The sequence below is a fragment of the Canis lupus genome, chromosome 24 (assembly GCF_048164855.1).
Source record: "Canis lupus baileyi chromosome 24, mCanLup2.hap1, whole genome shotgun sequence".
In the NCBI taxonomy this organism is placed as follows: domain Eukaryota; kingdom Metazoa; phylum Chordata; class Mammalia; order Carnivora; family Canidae; genus Canis; species Canis lupus.
Window position 1 is genome coordinate 7,854,148 of NC_132861.1, and position 20,281 is coordinate 7,874,428.

Genomic DNA, 20,281 nt, shown 5'->3' on the forward strand with positions numbered 1-20,281 from the left:
CTTGTTATATATATGATTGGTGTGTATATTGTAAATTTTCTGTGTACATATAAATATATATGCATATATAAACTTTTCTCCATAAAGTTTGCGATTTTTATAAAAACCTTATTTACAATTTGTTTATTTCATAAACCTTAATATCAGAACCATTTATTTGATGCCACATGTGCTACTTGGGAATCAGAGATTGAAACAAGGCCTTGGTCTGTGACAATGACGTTGGCTCTAGTTAGGTATATTCATATTAAAGTCCTTTCTGAGCCTCATTTACCTTCACGAATAATAAAATGGGGATGACATATATATATATATATATATATATATATATATATATATATATATATATATACTGAGTTGAAAAATACATCAATATGTATATGAAGAACTTAATAAAAGTGCCTGAAACAGAGTGCAGTCCAGGAAAAAGTTCTTTTCTTTGATCCTATTAGGATCATTTTCTAATGTTCAGGTGGTAGGCACATATAGAAACATAAAGATGTATAACACTCCCACTTTAAGAGTATTCTGATGTATCTGGATAAAAATAATAAAAATAATAATAATAGTAATAAAAGCACCATAAAAAGCCAGCATTATTAAATGTTCCTAAGGAAATATTTTGGATCCCTATCCTCCTGGTCAATCAAAGGATCTCCAAAAGAATTAGTTTAATGGAATTAGTTTGGGCCTATGTACAGTTGGGTATTCTAGAAGACTTTCCAACTCTAGGAAGGGAGCTGTACCTTCTTTAGAAAAGGTGTTAGACATTAACTTGAAATTTAAGTAGGAAATTGCCACAGTGGTATTGCTAAACATTTCAGAAAAATAAATTAAAATGATACGAAATGCAGCCAGAACTGTGGAAATTCTACACACTACCTGAACACAAAGCTTAAATGGAGTTTGGAGAACATGAAAATAAAAGCGGGAGGAAAAGGTGGATCAGGGCAATTAGATAGTACATGACGCGCTCACTGCAGTTCTGCAGGAGACAGGAACAGGCTGGTTGTTGCAACAGAGAGTTAACAAAAGAGCTGGTAAGGAAATAACCAGAAATGCTCAATGAGAACTCTAAGATACCAAGGAAGTAGCAACTGTGGGAAGCAAGTACTGCCCCCGAGGCTAGAAGAACAAAGTTAGAGGATAAACTTATCAACTGAGTTGCTCAGAAGAGGCCCTGTGGAAGTAATCTCTGAGAAGGAGGCAATGATCAGCAGATGCTAGGGGTCGCTGCCTCTGGGGAGAGTCCCTCGGCTGGGCCCAGGTCTCTGAGGTGGAGGGCACCAGCTTTCTATGTCCCATGCCCCTGACACAGCACAGGCAGCTGGTTTTGTTCATGCCAAGCAAATGGCTAAATGAATTCAATTTCTGCTCCGAGTGAGCAGCAAACCTGGGATGAGGAAAGAGGCCAGGGGGGCACTGGACTGAAACTAAGCAAGGAATCGACAGGGAATAAAAGGAGGAGGGGGTCCTTTTTCCTCCTCTGGCCTTGCCACTCCCTCTGATGCTCCTACTGACCAGGCTCACAGGAGCCACCTGGCAACAGAGCAACAGCCTCAGCCTTGCCAACTGCAGTATTGAAGAGATAACACCATAAACATTGGTGCATTCTGTCTTGCCAATTGCTTATTAATTATAAGGTTGATGATAAAAATTAGATTTTGGGAAAATACCCCAAAGAAATGAAAGCAAGGCCTCCAGATGTTATTCGTACACTTATATGCATAGCACCATTATTCACAATAGCCTAAAGGTGGAAATGATCCCAATGTCTATGGGCAGATAAGTGGATACACAAAATGGGGTATATATATGTATATATATGTATATATATATATATATACATATATATACATATATATATACATATATATACATATATATATTACATGGGATATATATATTATATTATTCTATATATATGTAATATATTATATTACATGGGATATATATGTACATATATACATATATATATACACACTGGAATACTATTCAGGTTTAAATAGGAAGGAAATTATGACACATGCTAGAGCATCGATGAGCCTTGAGAACATTGGGCTTACTGAAATAAGCCAATCACAAAGGACAAATAGTAATAAAGTAATAAAGAGTTATTACTTTAGGGGTACAGAGTTTCGGAGAATTCTTTGGATGGATATTGGTGATGGTTGCGCAACAATGTGAATGTACTTGATGCCATTGAACTGCACACTTAAAAATGTTTAAGATGGAAAATGTGTTGGTTTTTCTTACCATAGTTAAATTTTTTTTTTGAAAAACTAGATAATAAGGTATGTCATCCATGGATTTTACTGATCTTTAAAGGAGTATGATTTTTCCATAATTACCAAATACATGTGAACTTCTTTTTTTTTTTTTTTTTTTACATGTGAACTTCTAAAGGGGTTCACAATCTGCTGATGAAGAAACTGAATAAATTAATGAATGAATGAATGAATTGAAAATTATGTTCCTCAACCTAAAGCAATATTTGTTTCTCTTCCCTTCTCTACATTAAATATTTGCTTTTTAGAGGATCCCTGGGTGGCTCAGCGGTTTAGCGCCTGCCTATGGCCGGGGGCGCGATCCTGGAGTTCCAGGATCTGCCTGTGTCTCTGTCTCTCTCTCTCTCTCTCTCTCTCTGTCCATCATGAATAAATAAATCTTTAAAAATAAATAAATATTTGCTTTTTAAAAGTTATATATTATTCTAGGTCAATTTTAAAAGGTACCTCATGCCCTGCTCACCAGTCAGAAAGCTACTTCCTTCTAAACCCGATTGTGTGATAACTTACGACTTTTAGCATATCTCACATTATGTTCACTAGGTTTGAAACCTGAAGCCTACGTTTTATCTGTCTCTCAGGGTAAGTAGTACAATATAAGTACTCAAAAATATTCTTTTTTTTTTAAAGATTTTATTTATTTACTCATGATAGACATAGAGAGAGAGAGGCAGAGACACAGGCAGAGGGAGGAGCAGGCTCCATGCTGGGAGCCCGACGCAGGACTCCAGGATCACACCCGGGGCCAAAGGCAGGCACTGAACTGCTGAGCCACCCAGGGATCCCCTCAAAAATATTCTTGAATTGAAGTTTTAGCATCTCCAAACTACAGATATCCAAAACTGGGGATGCAAATGGAGTGATCAATTATCCAAGACGACCCATGGGCAAACTGGGACAGTCAGTTACCCTGGGAGTAAAATTTAGTATTCTAAAGAAAAATGGGTGCTTTTTTTTTTCTTGTAAATTCACAATATAACCGTAGCAAAATACACTTTTTTTTTTAATTTTTATTTATTTATGATAGTCATACAGAGAGAGAGAGAGAGAGGCAGAGACACAGACAGAGGGAGAAGCAGGCTCCATGCACCGGGAGCCCGATGTGGGATTCGATCCCGGGTCTCCAGGATCGCGCCCTGGGCCAAAGGCAGGCGCTAAACCGCTGCGCCACCCAGGGATCCCACTTTTCAAAGACACAATAGGCACGAACACCAGAGTAAAATAACAACAGTTATACATAATTCTCCATCATTCTAATCCGAAATCCATTTCTAATACATTAACAATTGTAACTTTTAACTCATAAACAATTTTATAAATTTCCTTTCAATGTAACTATGAAATCAACTTTTTTTTTTATTATGGAGGGAAGGAAAATCCATAGTGAAGGTGCTAATTAAAAATTCCTACATCTCACACTGTGATATCCATCACAGGTATTAAGAGCTCTGAATGTTCCAATTAAAACTGTGAAGCATTTGCTCTACAATATGCAGTTCCATCCCCCCAGGCGTCAATATGAAATTGAAACTGGATGGTGGGAGCCCGGGTGCTTTGATCTAATGGCATCTGCAATAGGACCACATCATAATGTGCTTATAACACGCTGATCTCATCTGAGCCCCTAGCAAAGGGTTGTCAAGAGATGTTAATGACCACTTTATCCTACACTTGGACTTACTCTGTTGGAAGCTATTTGTGCCATCTCAGGGGGCCAGCATGACCGCCACTGCATGCTTTGTGACACATAATAAGTCAGGAGCAAAAACACCAGGGATCCATTCGTCATTCAGCTGTTCATTCAAACACACATTTGTTGAGCACCTAACTAAGGGTGACCATCATTCTGTTAAGTGCTTTGAATACAAAGAAGAATAAGACTATTTCCAAGGGGTTTACAGACTAATGGGGAAATAAAAAGTGCTGTGGAAGTCCATGGTAGAGGGCAATTGGTTTTGCTGGGGAAGTCAAGGGAAGCATTGCAAGGCAGGGTGACATTTGTGCTGACCTCTGAGGAATCTAGCAGTTACAAGTGGAGGAATGGAACAGAAGACATTCCGGAGAAGTGAGTATAGAATATGCTGTGTATAGTATCCTCAAGCTGCTCTAACAAAGTACCTAATACTAAGTGACTTAAACAACCAAAATTTATTGTCTCACAGTTCTAGAAGCCAGAAGTCCAAGATCAGGGTATTAGTAGGGTTGGTTCCTTCTGCAAGCTATGAAGGATAATCTGTCCAAACACTCTCTTTTCACTTCTGGTGATTTGCTGAAACTAATGGTGTTTCTTGGTTTATAGATGCATCACCCCAGTCAATGCCTCCAACTTTACACGGCACTCCTCTGGGTGTGTACAGGTGTCCAAATTTCCCCTTTATACAAGGACATCACTCATATTAGGGGTTAGGGGCCCACCTCACCCCAGTATGACCTCATCTTAACATAATTAATTATAACTGCAACAAACCTATTTTCAAATAAGGTCACATTCTGAGATGTTAGAGATTATAATTTCAACATATAAATTTTGGGGAGGACAAAATTCGGCCCATAATATCCTGGAAAAGGATTCAGATAAATTAGTATATGGAGGTAATATTTTTAAGACATGAGTATAATTTTTAAAAATTATAGAAGAGAGGGGTGGAGGCAAGAATTTGAAGAGATTCTAGAGCCATGTTGAGGGTGAAGAAAGATGAAATATATACTCAGATGATCTGGGAAACACTGTAATTGGTAACAGGGTAAAAATGTACAAAGATGAGAGTATGTGGTCCTTCCCAAACTTATTTCACTGCAGAGACTTCTTTGTTCAGTGATCTTCCAATAAAAAAAAACAATAATTTGGGAGCTGTGTACATAGTCACTGTATATACTTCCTAGCTGGCTTCTTTACATCTCTGAGTTCCAGTTTCCTTCACTGTAGGCCTGGGGTGCTTATAGCATTTTATAAATTCAATCCCTGTGAGGCGAAGGGAATCAACATGGAAGTGACTGCTGAAAGATAAACCACTATACACATGGAAATACATGGACATCTTTTGAACAGGAGGTAGGAGGTTTGTGAATTTGCCAGAAATACAGTAAGAGAGCAGACAGAACAATTATGTGGGAAAAATAAAGGTCTCAGAGAAGTGGAAATCCACATACTGATTCCCAGCCAGCATCAAAAATCTGAAGGAAGTACCCCTTCTCCCTGCTGCTCATGCCCTTCCCACTATTCCTCCCTAATCCTACTCCATTCATTCAACTAATATTCATTAGGCCCATTACTGTGTCCTAGGTCCATTGCTCAGCAGTCTTCAAGGCACATTTTTTTCCAAGTAACCTTCATGGATTACTTGATTTCAATCTTTCCCTTCTCTCAATGGTCTCCTTGGTGCATACTGTTTGGGTCACACAGTTTGGCATTTGAACATATATTTTTGAACTGTTACCTCTTTGCTTCCATTTATATGGATGTGCCTCCTAAATGAGACTGTAAATCTTCCCTAAGCAAATGCTAGTAATTTCCAACTTCAAGATGTATAATGCTAAGTGCGTAGAAGATCCTTATTAGGTACGCAATGCACTGAAAAAATTTGGCATCTCAGAGAAGAGCACCTTTACAACATCAAGTTAACAACCTAATGTTACAAGGATGTAGGCAACCAAACAGACTGTGACTTACCTGGAAACACATAAATTACATATTTTTATGATTACCCATAAATATGATTGATAAATGATTTCTAAGTGCTCATGTATGCAAGGGATCTACTACATATTAGCCAAACTTTGATTCAAAGGAGCTAAGCTATTCCTCTAGCAAGCATAGAGCTATCATAGACAATGAAAAATGACCAACAGATAATATGAAATGAGCAGACAGTGTCTTCTATTTATTTATAAAAATATTTGTTCAGACATGGGAGAAATTGGGAGCTGATTTATTTAGATAAATGACTCTTTCCACTTCATTTTGCCATTAGGCCCTTCTGAACTACTCTTAAAATTACTTCAGGAAATTAAGATGAAAAGTTTATTTTTGCTTGAAACTTCAGTCAAGGTCAGTGATAGATAACAGAATATACTGAGTTTTTAAATTAAAGAGCACCAAAATTCTTCTGGCAATTTGCTGTGAAGATCATATTGATGCTTCTAGATCTCCAGTGTTACATTATTTGATGTGCTTTGTTAATTTGTCAGGTTGACACACTGCATTGAGATTGAAAACAATTTCTTTGGGAGGACATTTCTTTTTATCAACTTAAAAAAAATGAGTCTAGTCTATTCAAATAATACCTTGTCAAGAGTCTAGCTCATAAAAATACTGAATGTTAGCTTTGTAATTGGATACTTTATGAATAAAGTACCTTCATACTTTATGAATAAAGATATGATAATTAAATTAAAATATGTAACCAATAAGACTTTTCTTCAAAAATCTTGCATATCTACCAATGAATAAAAGGAGAACAAACAAACAAACAAACAATAAATCAAGCTCCTGGAGCATCCTGGCTATCTTGTTCAATCATCCCAAGATGCCCTCAACACATTCTCTCTCCAGCAGTTTACACCACTCAGTGTCAAAGTTATTCTTTCTCTTATTTCCTGTTTTATTAAGGAATGCTTAATAAATATAACTGTACATATGTGAACCATATAATGTGATATACATATACATTGTGAAACAAATACCAGAAAGTTATTCTCACTAATGATTTCTTCCCAAATTTGGCAGTATTTTCAATCTCTCTAGCACCTAGAACCCCACATACTTACTTCTTTGCAAACATATTTTTAATTCAGGAAATGTAAAAATCTATAAGCAAAATGATAAAAAAAAAAAAAAACATGCCTCTTGTGGGGATAGGAGCATCAGCATGGCAGAAAAAAAACACAGACCCCAGAATCAGACTCTGATTCAAAGTCAAGGTCAACTATTTACTGTCTATGTGAACTCACTTAACTTTCTGAGCCTCAGTTTTCCCATGAAAGATTATTAATGTCTCAGAATTCCTGGATTCATAACAGGTTTTCAGTTCTGGTTTAACAAATGAATAAATGGATGAATGAATGATCTCACAGTATCCCCTTTCCCATATTCTGCTTTAGCCTTCCATTTTTTCCATTTCTTATTTCAACCTACTTCCTTCATCTTACTTCTTATTTTCTTTCTTTCTACTCTCAATTATGTAAGAAGTTTCCTTCCCTATGACCTTTCAGTTTAAATTCACTCCTCTCAGTTTCTTTGCTTGCTTCATACAACCCATCTCCATATTTCCTTTTCTCACACTGGCACCTGTGCTTGGAAAAGCTTCCTGCTTCACGTTCCCAAAGCCAACTTCTTCCTCTCATTCAAAACCCAACCCAAATCACCCCTTTTGCCTATTATGTGCACTTAGTAAATAATAAATGATTAAAGTGATAATGATGAATTCATCCTCAAAGAACATGTATTCTGAGCAATGAAATTTAGAAAAGAAAATTTAGCGAGTAACTACAACCCACTTAGAAACAGGTGTGATTTCTCCAACCACCCGTTAACACATTTGCACTATCATAATGACTGCTCTGGCAAATAATACATTGCCATAGAAACATTGTTTCCAAATTGCATATTTATAGTTGTTATTGGTGGCCTATGTTGACTATAAAGTAGTTTCCACATGTGAGCTTTGACAATGAGGAGTGATATGAGCATTGTTCATCTCCACAGCTGTCTCAGCTTGAAGGGTTTTAAAGGTGCAACAGGAAATTCCCCCAAGCTCTAGATGTCAAGATGTGAGCACAGCTGGCATTTCCCTAAATGCTTGCATTTCAATGTAAAGAAATTGTCTAAATAAAGCACCCAGTAAACTAAATTAATAGTCAAAATCAGGATGAGTCTGATTTCTTTTATTTTTTTTTTAAGACTTTATTTATTGATTGATTCATGAGAGACACAGAGAGAGAGGCAGAGGGAGAAGCATGCTCCATGCAGGGAACCTGTTGTGGGACTTGATCCCAGGACCCTGGGATCATGGCCTGAGCCAAAGGCAGATGCTCAACCGCTGAGCCACCCAGGTGTCCCAGGATGAGTCTGATTTCATCTGTAAAGTGGAAATGATACTAATACCTCTCTTAGAAGATTTTTCATTTGCTTAAGTGAGACACAGCAAATGAAAAAACAAAAACACTTCATGAATTATAAAGTGCTATGTAAATACCAATTCTAGTCTTTATTCAATATCAGACCAGATTGTCTTCACATAGGACTGTTTTGAGGGCTCTCTTGGTCCCCCTAGAAGCACTTTAGAATATTCTCACTCCCATATATTTATGGACAAGCAGAGTCAGGATCCTCAAGGTTGAAATTCAGTTCCAGATCCTGTGAAGAAATAATGCCTACTAACAGATAAGATTTTTTCTGTCTACTTCATGGACTTTCTCTCATTATCTCTAACCTATGAGGAAAAAATGCCACATGAAAACCTCTGGAATTCACATTTCTAGTTTCTATTGGGAGAAATCAAAATGGCCTAAAGAAAAGTGATATAAACTCAGGCCATTGACTAGTATAGAGGAAAAAAATCAAAGTTTAAATTGAATTCTTTCTCCTTAAAAACAACAGGGGTAAAAAAGAACTTTTAGAAAAGAAGGAAACAAATCCCTTTTAATGACAATACTGAGTGGCTAAATTCTTATTCAAAGAACGACAACAATTCATGTTTGCCTACCCTTTATAATCACAAAGTATTTCTTCAAACGTTATCTCAGTTGACCCTTATTTCTACACTACGGAATAAGCAGAAGTGGTGAGTGATGGGAAAAGTTTTTAAAATATTTTCTGGCGTTTTTCTCCTTACCTGTGGACTGGTTTACTTTTCTGCACTCCTTCACTGTTAAAGCTAATCATAAAGCTTATTGACTTCAAGGAAAAGAAGTAAATGAACCACCTAGAGGTAAGAAGTTCACAAGGCAGGGAAAAATGAGGGTATAGCAGAGGAGGAAGATCTTATCAGACTGTACAAGGGAGAGAAGAGGTTTGTAAGTCATGAAGGAGGGGAGAAGTGTAACCCATGTCCTAGGAAAGTAGTACATCAACCACCCTGGACCTGATCCTCTGAGTGAGAACAATGGAAGGAAGGGAAGGGAGGGGGAGGATCCCAGATAGTACAAAGGGACAACAAGGTAAAAGGGACCTTTAGGCCTCTTACTATTTAGAAACTGCTTAGCAGGGTACCCTCAAGCTAACATGGCAGGCACAGAAGAATAAAACGGTGCTGTAGTATGTTTGGGCAGAGAGAGAGCAGAAAAATTCCCCATGCCCATCTCAGTTATAATGGAACAGGCACACATGCTACAAATTGTGGGGAATTATCTGAAAGTTAACAGCCAAATTGGCCTGGAAAGAGCCACTGAGACAAGGAGTGAGAAACTCCTATAGCAATAGCAGAAACTGTGGGCCCCACAGCCTAGGCAGGCACTTGATAGGGCATTCCACTGAGATTCCAAAGAACTACACACCAAGAGAGCTGAGGTGAGGCCAACTTAGCTGCGGGGGCGGGGGGGTGGGTGGCGCACTATGCCAAGTGGACAGACCTACACATACACCAGCCACAGATACTTTATTGGCAGAGGCAGCAAAGATAAGAGCAGTGCCCAGAGACAACCACTGTATCTCAGCAGGAGATCAGTAGGTGCCCACAGGAAGGATAGCATGAGATTGGTTGCTCCCTACTAATGCTATGAGAACTGTGGAGGGGATCCCTGGGTGGCTCAGCGTTTTAGCACCTGCCTTCGGCCCAGGGCCTGATCCTGGAGTCCCGGTATTGAGTCCCACATTGGGCTCCCTGCATGGAGCCTGCTTCTCCCTCTGCCTGTGTCTTTGCCTCTCTGTCTCTCTCTCTGTCTCTCATGAATAAATAAATAAAATATTTTAAAAAGAGAGAGAGAGAGAGAGCTGTGGAAATGAAGACTAAGTGGGGTGCCTGGGTGGCTCAGTGGTTGAGTGTCTGCCTTTGGCTCAGGTCATGATCCCAGGGTCCTGGGATTGGGGAATGCCTATATTTCTGCCTCTCCTTCTGTGACTCCCATGAATAAATAAATAAAATCAGAAAGAAAGAAAAGAAAGAAAGAGAAAAAAGAAAGAAAGAAAGAAAGAAAGAAAGAAAGAAAGAAAGAAAGAAAGAAAGAAAGAAAGAAAGAAAAAGAAAGAAAGAAAAAGAAAGAAAGAAAAAATGCTAATTAAAAAGAAAAGCAAATGCCTGTTGTTCAGAGCTCACTATAGCAAGGGAATTAGCCACTGTCATCTGGGCAGTGACTCAACAGCAGTCAAAGAAATAGGAAAGATTTATAGTGGTAGAAAGAGAAGTCTTTCAGGTATCCCCTGATTGGAGGCTGTTGATGAGGGGAAGCTGTTGGTAGGCTAAAAGTGGGGCATCCTGTGTGATTGTTAGAGTGCATATATGGTTTTCTTTGGTTGATCCCAAGTTTACAGTAGGGACAAAAACTAAGGGAGCTATTACTTATAAGTCAATTCCTGGCCATTTGGGGTAGATAGTTAACAAGGGGGTTCCTGCAAGTCTGACTTAACAACAGGCTGACTTTCTGAGTCATTCATTATAGACAAGGGGTTGGTTTTCTGGGCAGGTTGCTGCAGGTTGCTGTTCAGAGTTCTATTTTTAATATATGATCTGGTCATCATCTGTTTGTATAGTCAGTCTTTCGGGGCATACAACTGTCACCTGTCATCTAGATGGTATCTTAGAAAGAAAGTGGAGAGAGAAAACTTGAGAGAAGAGCAACAGATGTTTGGAGGATTCAAACTTTAGATGGTCTGAATATTTATCCATATATCCATAGCTGGAAAGAGTCTTGTAGGTTGGAAGAGATGACTTAATAATTAGTGAGAAAGTTTAGTATTTTCTTGTCTTCTACCAAGAGGATTGGAGAATCCAGAGCAAGATGAAATTGGATTTGGAAAATAGAGAACCTACATTTTTTGCTGTTCTAATATGTAATGTGCAAATGTTGACCCTATTGCTAGTATTGTTGTATATAGTTTACAAATGAGAAATCTAACACTAAGAAATATTCAAGATAATAATGAATATCAAAACCATATATTTCAAGATGTCATTTTCTTGGAAACCAATAGGTCCTGCTCAGGGTACTTGGACACAGCTAATGGCAGTTCTGCCAGCTGAGGGAGAAGTCCCGATACAGATAAACACAAACTCAACAGACTACAGTTTAAGAATATATAGAAAACGCTAACCTATCCCTAAAGAAATTAATTTATATATCTCCAGAACTGTGACGTTTCAGATATTGTAGTCCATTGTTCTCACAAGTCCGTACACGTGGCAATTCAAGGGTTCCCATTTCTGATGCAGATAACAGAGTCATCAAACCTCAAAGGTCAAGAGAACTACATTGGGATTATTAGAGAGTCACTCAGAAAACCATATTTAGAACTGGGAGCCAGATCATGCAAGCAGGTTGCTCAAGGCAAGAGTTCTTCATGACTGAGACTCACACAGCCTGAGGACGAAGCTTCTCACAACAGTACCTCCATAACCTCTTCTCTCTACTCTCCTTTGAAATGCTGCAGCTGGGGCCATGAGAGCAGAGGTTATCTAAGTAAAAGAAAATGAATTGCTTCAGGCTCACTGTGATTAGTCAGAAAATAAAATGAGATTTCATGAAGCACCTTTGTATTTCAGAATTCCAAATCATTTCTTATTATGAACATAGGGTAATACAAGTTGAATATCAAGTGATTAATGTTCATTTTGAATATATCTCTGGAATTCTAATTCTTTAAAGCCTCTCTTGAAAAGTACTCCACTCTGACAGCCACATCCTCAAATATTCCAATGCCACCTAAAAAGGCTGTGTTTCATAAATTCCATATTGATATTACAATAGAGTAGCAGAATAATTTTAAGATTTTTCCCATTTGATAATTGTCCTATTGCTTTTGAAAATAATGACTCTCAATTATACCAGTGTGAGATGCATTCATTTCATTGCATTATCTAAATTTGTGTAGATATTACAAGGCTTTGTATGGCTCTTGGTAAAGAAAAAAAATTTTAAAGTCTCTATTTCTCTGAATTATGCTTTATATTAATTTGCACTATAATGACATTTCCACTCATTTTCTTATTCACTACAAAATAAACATCAGTGTGCTGCTATTAAGCATGATATTTTTATATCTACATTTACAATCACTATTTTTACTCTTATCATGGGTAGATAACTATAATAAATAATATTTGCTTACTAAATTATCTACTGGATGCCACTTACTGTGCTTATTATCTTCATTTTTCAAGATGATCTAGGCTCAGAATGGGTAAATAAGTTGCCCACGAGAACACAATAGTAACTGGTAGACAAGCCAGGTTTGTCTTAACCAGGGCATCTCACTCCCATTCCAGGGCAGGTCCCATTAGCTTCATTTTCACAGCAAGTCCATGCTCCCCTTCCTCCTCTTCTTTTCTTCTTTTTTCTGAGTTCAGTACTTTCTCTCCAAAAGCACAGACAATAAACCCAGAAGTTCTGGGTTCTAGTCCTACACCTTGTATAGATACGAGCTATGTGAGAGAAGGTACACTAGTCAGAGGCATAAGCATTAGTTTTAGTGATAAATAACTCCCTAAATCTCAAGGGCTTAACACAGTCAAAGTATATTTCTTGCTTCTATTATGGGACAATGCAGGTAGGGCAGTTCTCCTCCAAGCAGTGACTCGGGGAACCAAACTGTTGCCTTCTAATAGCTGCAAGGATGTACTCTCATTATCCACCTGACAGGTGAAGAGGAAGAGTGCATGTGGATGGAGGACACTTTGGATGTGTAACCACTGGCCAGAAGTAGTCACTTTTCATCAGATAGTATGTCCAACCTAACTGCAAAGAGAGCTGGGAAAATGTAGATGAGCACATGGATGTCAGTGAATTTAGTACTTTCTACCACACTGGGCTAGTCTTTTTGTTTGTTTTGTTTTGTTTAAATATGTTTAAGTCTATGCCTCCATTTCTATAAAGAAAAGATAAAGCACTTAGCTTGTGCCAAGCATATACTCAATGTTTTTTAATTTAATTATATAAATATTAAATTATATTTTATTATATAAATGTGCATATAAACTCTCAGTGGAGAGAGAAAGCTACCTTTCTTTAATCTACAAAGAGAAAATTGAAAAAAGAAAATGTGTTTTCCAAACCAAATCTCAATAAAGATACCCAGAGAAGTCATATTAGAACTCATATAAAATTTTCCTTATAACATTATGTGCCGGGGAAAAAAAATCAGAATCTCAGCAGGAGATCAAGTGAGCCCTTAGAAGGAAGGAGGTAAGGCTGGTAGATGGAGGGGAAAATAAACAGTGCATGTGGGTGGGTGGGAAAATTTATGAGAGGGAGAAGATAATTTGTTTTTGTTGTTAATAATATTTTCTTCTCAAAATTGGAAGGCTGAGGGATAATACATAAGTAAGGATAATACATAAGTAACTATAGTGTCTCTCTGAAGATACTAATTAGAATCGGTGGTGGTTGTTTTTTTAATTCCTCGAATTTTCTTTTACTTCAGGAACCAGTTGTTCAGTTACCCCACTGAGGAGATTCTAGTCCCAGCTTCCCAAATATCCCCTCTGATCTGTTATCTTTCAACTTCATCTTTTATGTGTTCCAGGATTTGGGAATAATTTTATGATTTAACATTTTTTTCATATCTCAGTTTCTTCTTCTTTCACCATATTTCCCAACTCCTAGAACATAGTCTTAGACTTTCCACCTCTGTAAATGACTTTTCTGATGACAAGCATGATGATATGGATTTCACTCTGATAGAAGTATAGGAATAGTTGTCTGTGGCTGAAAAATATGGCACGCATTTCCAGTGAGTCTACTTAATAAACACAAGAATAGCATAAACTCCAGAAAAAAATAGCTCACATTTCAATAGCCTCCCTCTCCCCTTATTGCTATTTGATATTTTGATTTCTAATTGTTTTGCTTAAGAAAAATACCTTTATTTTTTGTGTGTCATTACATATCCACTATTTAAAAAGTAGTGTGTTAAAAATGCAAAACAGAAAGTTAAAACAGCTCAAATTTTACCAACATGATATTATTGAGGCATTTTTATTCATATACAAAATAGAAGGATGAATTGATTTAAAAAGAGACAGATGGAAATACAGCCTTCTAGTCTACCTGCTACTTTTCAATTAAAAAGTATGACTGTATTTCATCAACTCTAAAACATATTCTTTTTCACATTTTAGCATCTCTAAAATCGGTATATATCTTATAATGGAAATATAAATATATTACATGTATCACGTGGCCAGGCAGCAGTCCTGATATGATGTCCATTGCTTAGACCTGTATGAACTTGGTTGCTATTTCTGATGGCCTAACTGGCCAAGTGCAAACTTCTAAAACTCAGGCAGAAAGAAAGATGAGCTTTAGTTGTTCCCTAGCAACCTATCCTTGACACCTTCTTGCTAAAAAAAGGACACACATGTCCCCCAAGCAACAGACACACACTGATTATCTCTGCATTGTAAGTATTTTCAATGCCTTCTTTGTATATTCAATATTTTCTAAATTTGATACGCTAAAAAAGTATTATTTTCATATTAAAAGATAATAAAAATCTATAAAAAATGTTCACAGGACTTTGGGTCAATGGTATTCTAAATTTTTGGTTCCCAACTATTCTCTGAATCATGAGCAGGTTTTCTATGATACAGAAAAGTGGAGGATGGGTCTTAGACAACTTCTCCTTGTAATTCCAGGGGAAGAAAGTATTCATAGCAGCCTCAGGAGGTGGGAGGAGGAAACCCTTTAGACTTCTAACTTTGTGGAGGCCTCAGGTCTAGTGACCTCATGGGGAGGAGTAGAGTCTGCTTGCTTTCCAAGATTTCTGGAAACAAAAAGATATATATTGTCTTAATGTTCATAGTAGAGGGTTAACAATTTCCCAGATTGGACTTTTAAAAATCCAATAATATGTTGTTTACTAGAACCACATATAAACAAAAGATACAGAAATTATAACATCAAATAATGGGAAAAATAAACCAGGTAAATACAAGCCAGAAAAGTAATCTATAAAACAAACATGTCGTGGTCAAGTATATTCCTCAGCATGGTTAATCTGAGAAATGCAAAGCTTGTTTAACCCTCCAAAATCAACCAATGAAATTTATTATAATAATGAAATACAAGAGAAAAATCATACTGCCTCAACAGATTTGGATAAAGCATTTGATAGATTTTGACACTAATTTATGATTTAAAAAAATAATTCTCTGAAAGATGAGAATAGAAGGGAACCTCTTCAACTTTATAAAGGACACAGTAAGCATCATACTTACTGGAGGCATTTTAAATATTTTCCTTTTTAAGATCAAGAATGAGGCAAAAGTTTTCTGTTACAGAAATGGCCTATGTTATGGCCAATGCAAAAGTCAAGAAAAAGAAGAGTTTCAGTTCTGGCTATAATAGAGTAGTTGGGATCCTATGTAAATAACTAACAACTGGCCAAAAAATTATAAAACAACTCTTCACAGATATAATCTTTGAGAGAAGGAAAGAATGCTAAATTACCATGGAAGTCAGAAGATGAAATTTTAAAAAAACATCAATGTACAGTTCTATACTAAGTGAATGTGTCCTTCAAAACTGAAGCCAAAATAAAGATATTTTTGAACCTACAAACAAACTAACAAAAAAACCTCAAAGAATCTGCTGCCAGAAGGTGTGCCCATAAGAAATAGTACAGAAAAATCTTCAGGGTGAAGAGGAAATGTTACCAGAGAGAAGCATGAGACTATAAAAGGTATGAAGAGTACCTAAAAGGGTAAATATATGGGTAAAGAGAAATAAATATTGACTCTTTAAAACAACACTAATATCTTGTGTGATCTGTAACATATGTAAAAGTAGAATATATAACAAAATACCATAAGAGAGTGAAGCAGTCCTAGAAATTGAACTCATGTAAATTTCTCTTATTGTTTGAGAAATGGTAAAATTCTAATCTAAAGAAGACTATAATGAATCAAAGATATGTTTTATAATTTCAAGCACAACCAATAAAATCATAATAACAGATGATTTAACTGAAGAGCTAATAGAGGAGAAAATGAAATAATAAAAAATACATATTTGTTAAATCCTGAAGCAAGCAAGAAAGGAAAAATAAATGATACAAAACAGATGAGAAAATAGGAAGCAAATATCAATGTTGTAGACATAAACCTAATTATATCAGTAATTAGACTAAATGAAAATGGCACAGAAAATACAAGAAGAGCCTGAGCATCTTCTAGTGTCAGAAAGTAAGACATTACACACACACACACACAAAAAAAAAAGGATGGAGAAATGGAAAAGTTGCAGCAATGTGAGCAGCAAAATGAAGTAACCCATATTTTCTCCTTCCCATAAAGCAAGCCCCATGGCTAATTAATCATAGTGCTTTGTCTTATAAGGCAACTCAAAATTTCAATTTTTAAAGGCCTGAAGCTGTTAATAATGCCATGTCCATTGAATTGTTGTAGTTTCCATTGGCCTTTTTTTGAAAGAGTTTTATTGAAATGTAATCCATATACCATACAATTCACTCATTTAAAATGTACAATTCAATGGTTTTTGGTATATTCACGGAGTTGTACAACAACCACCACCATCAGTTTTAAAACATCACCCAAAAAGAAATTTGTGCCTATTAGCAGTCCCTCTCTCACTTACCCCAAGCCTCCTAAAGTAGGGAACTGCTAATATACTTCCTGGCTCTCGAGATTTGCCTGTTCTGGACATTTCACATAAATGGAGTCACATATGTGGGGTTTTTTTTATGCGTCTGTCTTCTTTCACTTAGCGTAACATTTTCAAGCTTCATCCATGTTGTAGCATGACCAGTACCCATTCCTTTTTATGCCTACCTGCCTGAATACTTTTCAGTTCAGTATGGAATATATCAAAATATGCCACATTTTGTTTATCCATTCCTCAGTTAGTGAGCAAGTAGTTTGATTCCACTTTTTGACTACTATGAATAATGCTTCTGTGGACATTTCGTGGACAAATGTCTGTGTGGATCCATTTGCTTTTATCACAGGACATGGGAGGAACTATAAAGCCAGATCAGATGATTTCCTGCTTTTATAGACACATTCTGTTTTTATCTTCTTTGCCTTATAGCAGCCCAATTTCCCTTTCATAGTCAGGATCAATCACTCCAGCCACAATAGTAATTTTTTGGCCTATTTATTTAACATCAGTAAGAGCTCAAAGTGGCCAGATGGCAGCTTCAACTTCTGAGTGAGATGGAAAAAGAGGCCAATGGATGTCCACCTTACCATTAAGGCCCTTCTCTTCTGAGTTGGTCTTTTGTGAGTATTCACATATGACATAAGTATCATCATACTCTGTGCTCATTTGAAGAGGCCAGTCCACATTCTACCCAAATATTCTCACTAATATTTTAATCATTCTAAGTCCCTACATACAAAGCCAAACCAAGAAGCCACTGACCATGAAACAATATGAATTTGCACTTCTATCTGTATATCCTTCCAGAAAAACTTAAATGTGTTACTCATTGTTCTACCTATTAAGAATTTTTCCTTCACCGTTGTCGACACTTCAAGGCCATCTGGATAAGGTTATCCATCTACTTTCAAGTGGCACCAAAAAACAATACAGAACCATTGATAACTCAGATCTGACTTTTTTCCTACATTCTACTAGTCATAGGAAACATAGGCACATAGGTGAAAGTTGAAGGCATTACAGCAGGAATAGGTAGTTTGGAAACTGTTTGTGGCTGTACTTTGGAAACTGCTCTTGGCTGTTAGGATCTTCTTGAGCTCACTGTTATAAATATGACTTCCATTTGATAATTGAGGATTGCTGAACATGCATAATTTTATGAACTGGTGGGTCAGACAATATCCATTCAGGATGGGCAGCTTGGGCTACATGGTAACCTGGTAGTCCATGGTCCATGGTCAAGCATTCAGGCCAGTAACAAGTCAGAAGCTGTTTTAAAAGAGTAGCTATCTGCAAGTGATGACGTAGATTTACTCCCAAATCCTAAAGATCTACACTGTAATTCTCCTAATAGGTCCTGCCAGCAGTTCAAACAGCATCTCTATCTGCCACAGACGCTTAAAGCACCACAGAATCTGCTGGGTCATATGTCCTGAGTGACAGAGCAACTTGCACAGCACATTGGATCTTTTACAGACCTACTCCTATCCTGGGAAATGCTAAAAAATGGAAGCCTTTCTCGTCACTAAGTTAATGGATCAGAGTAACATACTCAAATGAGGTGAATGTTGATTTTATGATCCAAAGAGACCCACTTTGGTTTCATGCCTCTTTCTTACTAGTAGGAGCATCCAAATGCAGCACTTTATTCCTCACCTCAGAAAGATATTTCAGTATGACTTTCAGGAGATGTTAGTACAACTTTTCTACAAAAAGCTAGCTAGTAAGTGGAGAGATGATGGAGGTCCCTAAAGACTCAGTTATCACATAGGGCTTGGAAGTTGAGCATATTTGTAACAGCAGCTGCAACTGGAATCATCACATGATAAGGTTTATGATAAATCAGAATAATTTTCCAAAATCCATCTATCTTCTACACAAGCCAAATAATGAGTTGATGGGCAACACCATCCCTACATCCCTTCAAGTCCTTGACAGTGACACTAATCTCTGAAGCCCCTTCAAGAATGTAATATTGCTTTTGATTCACTGTTTTGGAAGATGAATAGTTATAATGGCATTTACTTTTCTATCATAATAACCCACTCCATTAAGGCCATGGAATCAGTGTAGAGACTAACAGTTGCTAAGCAGATAAATTCCACCTATGCTTTCCAAAATTGTGAAATAACACAGGGTATGTTCATTGGGCTCCTTGTGAGACCAACCTAAGCCAAAATTGCATGGCTCACTTAACATTCAGAATCATCTACTTGTCTGGTAGACCACATAGCACAGAGATCTCTAGGAATCTGTGTCAGTTCAGAGCCAGTGTTGAGTAATCCCTGAGGAGTCTGATTATTTTCCCTTCCCAAATGCATAACCACCCTGGCAAACGGCCACAAGGCCCTTTGGAGACAGCTAAGAGGAAGATGTAGCATAAATTTTAGCTATGTAGTAGGGTCCCTCCTCAAGGAGACTTGGCCTCCCTCCATTTAAGGGATTCTGGATTTGTCAGCTTCCTTAAGTCTTAGAATTGATTGAAGAGCCACAGTTTTCTTTAGTGATTCAAGTCAGGATTCCATATACCAGATCTAGAGCTTCTGGCTTACATAAATCAAGTAAGATAATTTTAAGCTGTTTATTGTGCATTGAGTTGTATCCCCAAAAATGTACATAGAAGTCCTAACATCTGATACCTATGAATGTGACTTCATTTGCAAATAGGGCTATTGCAGATGTAATTAAGATTTAAATTAAGTAGAAGTCATACTGGAATAAGGTAGGCCCTTAATCAAATATGACTGACATGAAAAAAAAAAATGAAAAGACAAAAACACAGGGAGAATGCCATGTAATGACCGAGACGGAGATTGGAGTGATGTGTCAACAAACCAAGGAATGCCGATGTTTGCCAACAACACCGAAGCTGAGTTAAAGGCATGGAACAGATTTTCCTCTCGAGCTTTCAGAGATAACATGGCACTGCCTATATCTTGCTTTCAAAAGTCTAGCCTCCAGAACTGTGAGAGAATAAACTTCTGTTGCTTAAGGCCACCTAGACTTTGATACTTGGTTTAGTAGCTTTAAGACACTAATATACTTTCCAGCTCTTTAGAACCCAGAACATCATAAGTGATTAGCCAAAGCCGACCATCTCGGTGGGTAAGACTATGGTGAAGATTGCTTTTATTTTGCCATCCATTATGGTAACCAGCTCATCTTATTTTCAGTGATTGAGCACTATCTCTTGGCTCCTCCCATCCAGAATTCTGTCATTTTCA

The 20,281-nt window shown here is 37.1% G+C and overlaps 1 long non-coding RNA gene across 4 annotated transcripts in view; it reads right to left on the reverse strand.

Annotated features, from left to right (window-relative positions):
• LOC140615700 (uncharacterized) overlaps positions 1–20,281 on the reverse strand; it is a 141,037-nt gene that overhangs the window by 90,026 nt on the left and 30,730 nt on the right. The gene's annotated exons all lie outside the window — the stretch shown is intronic.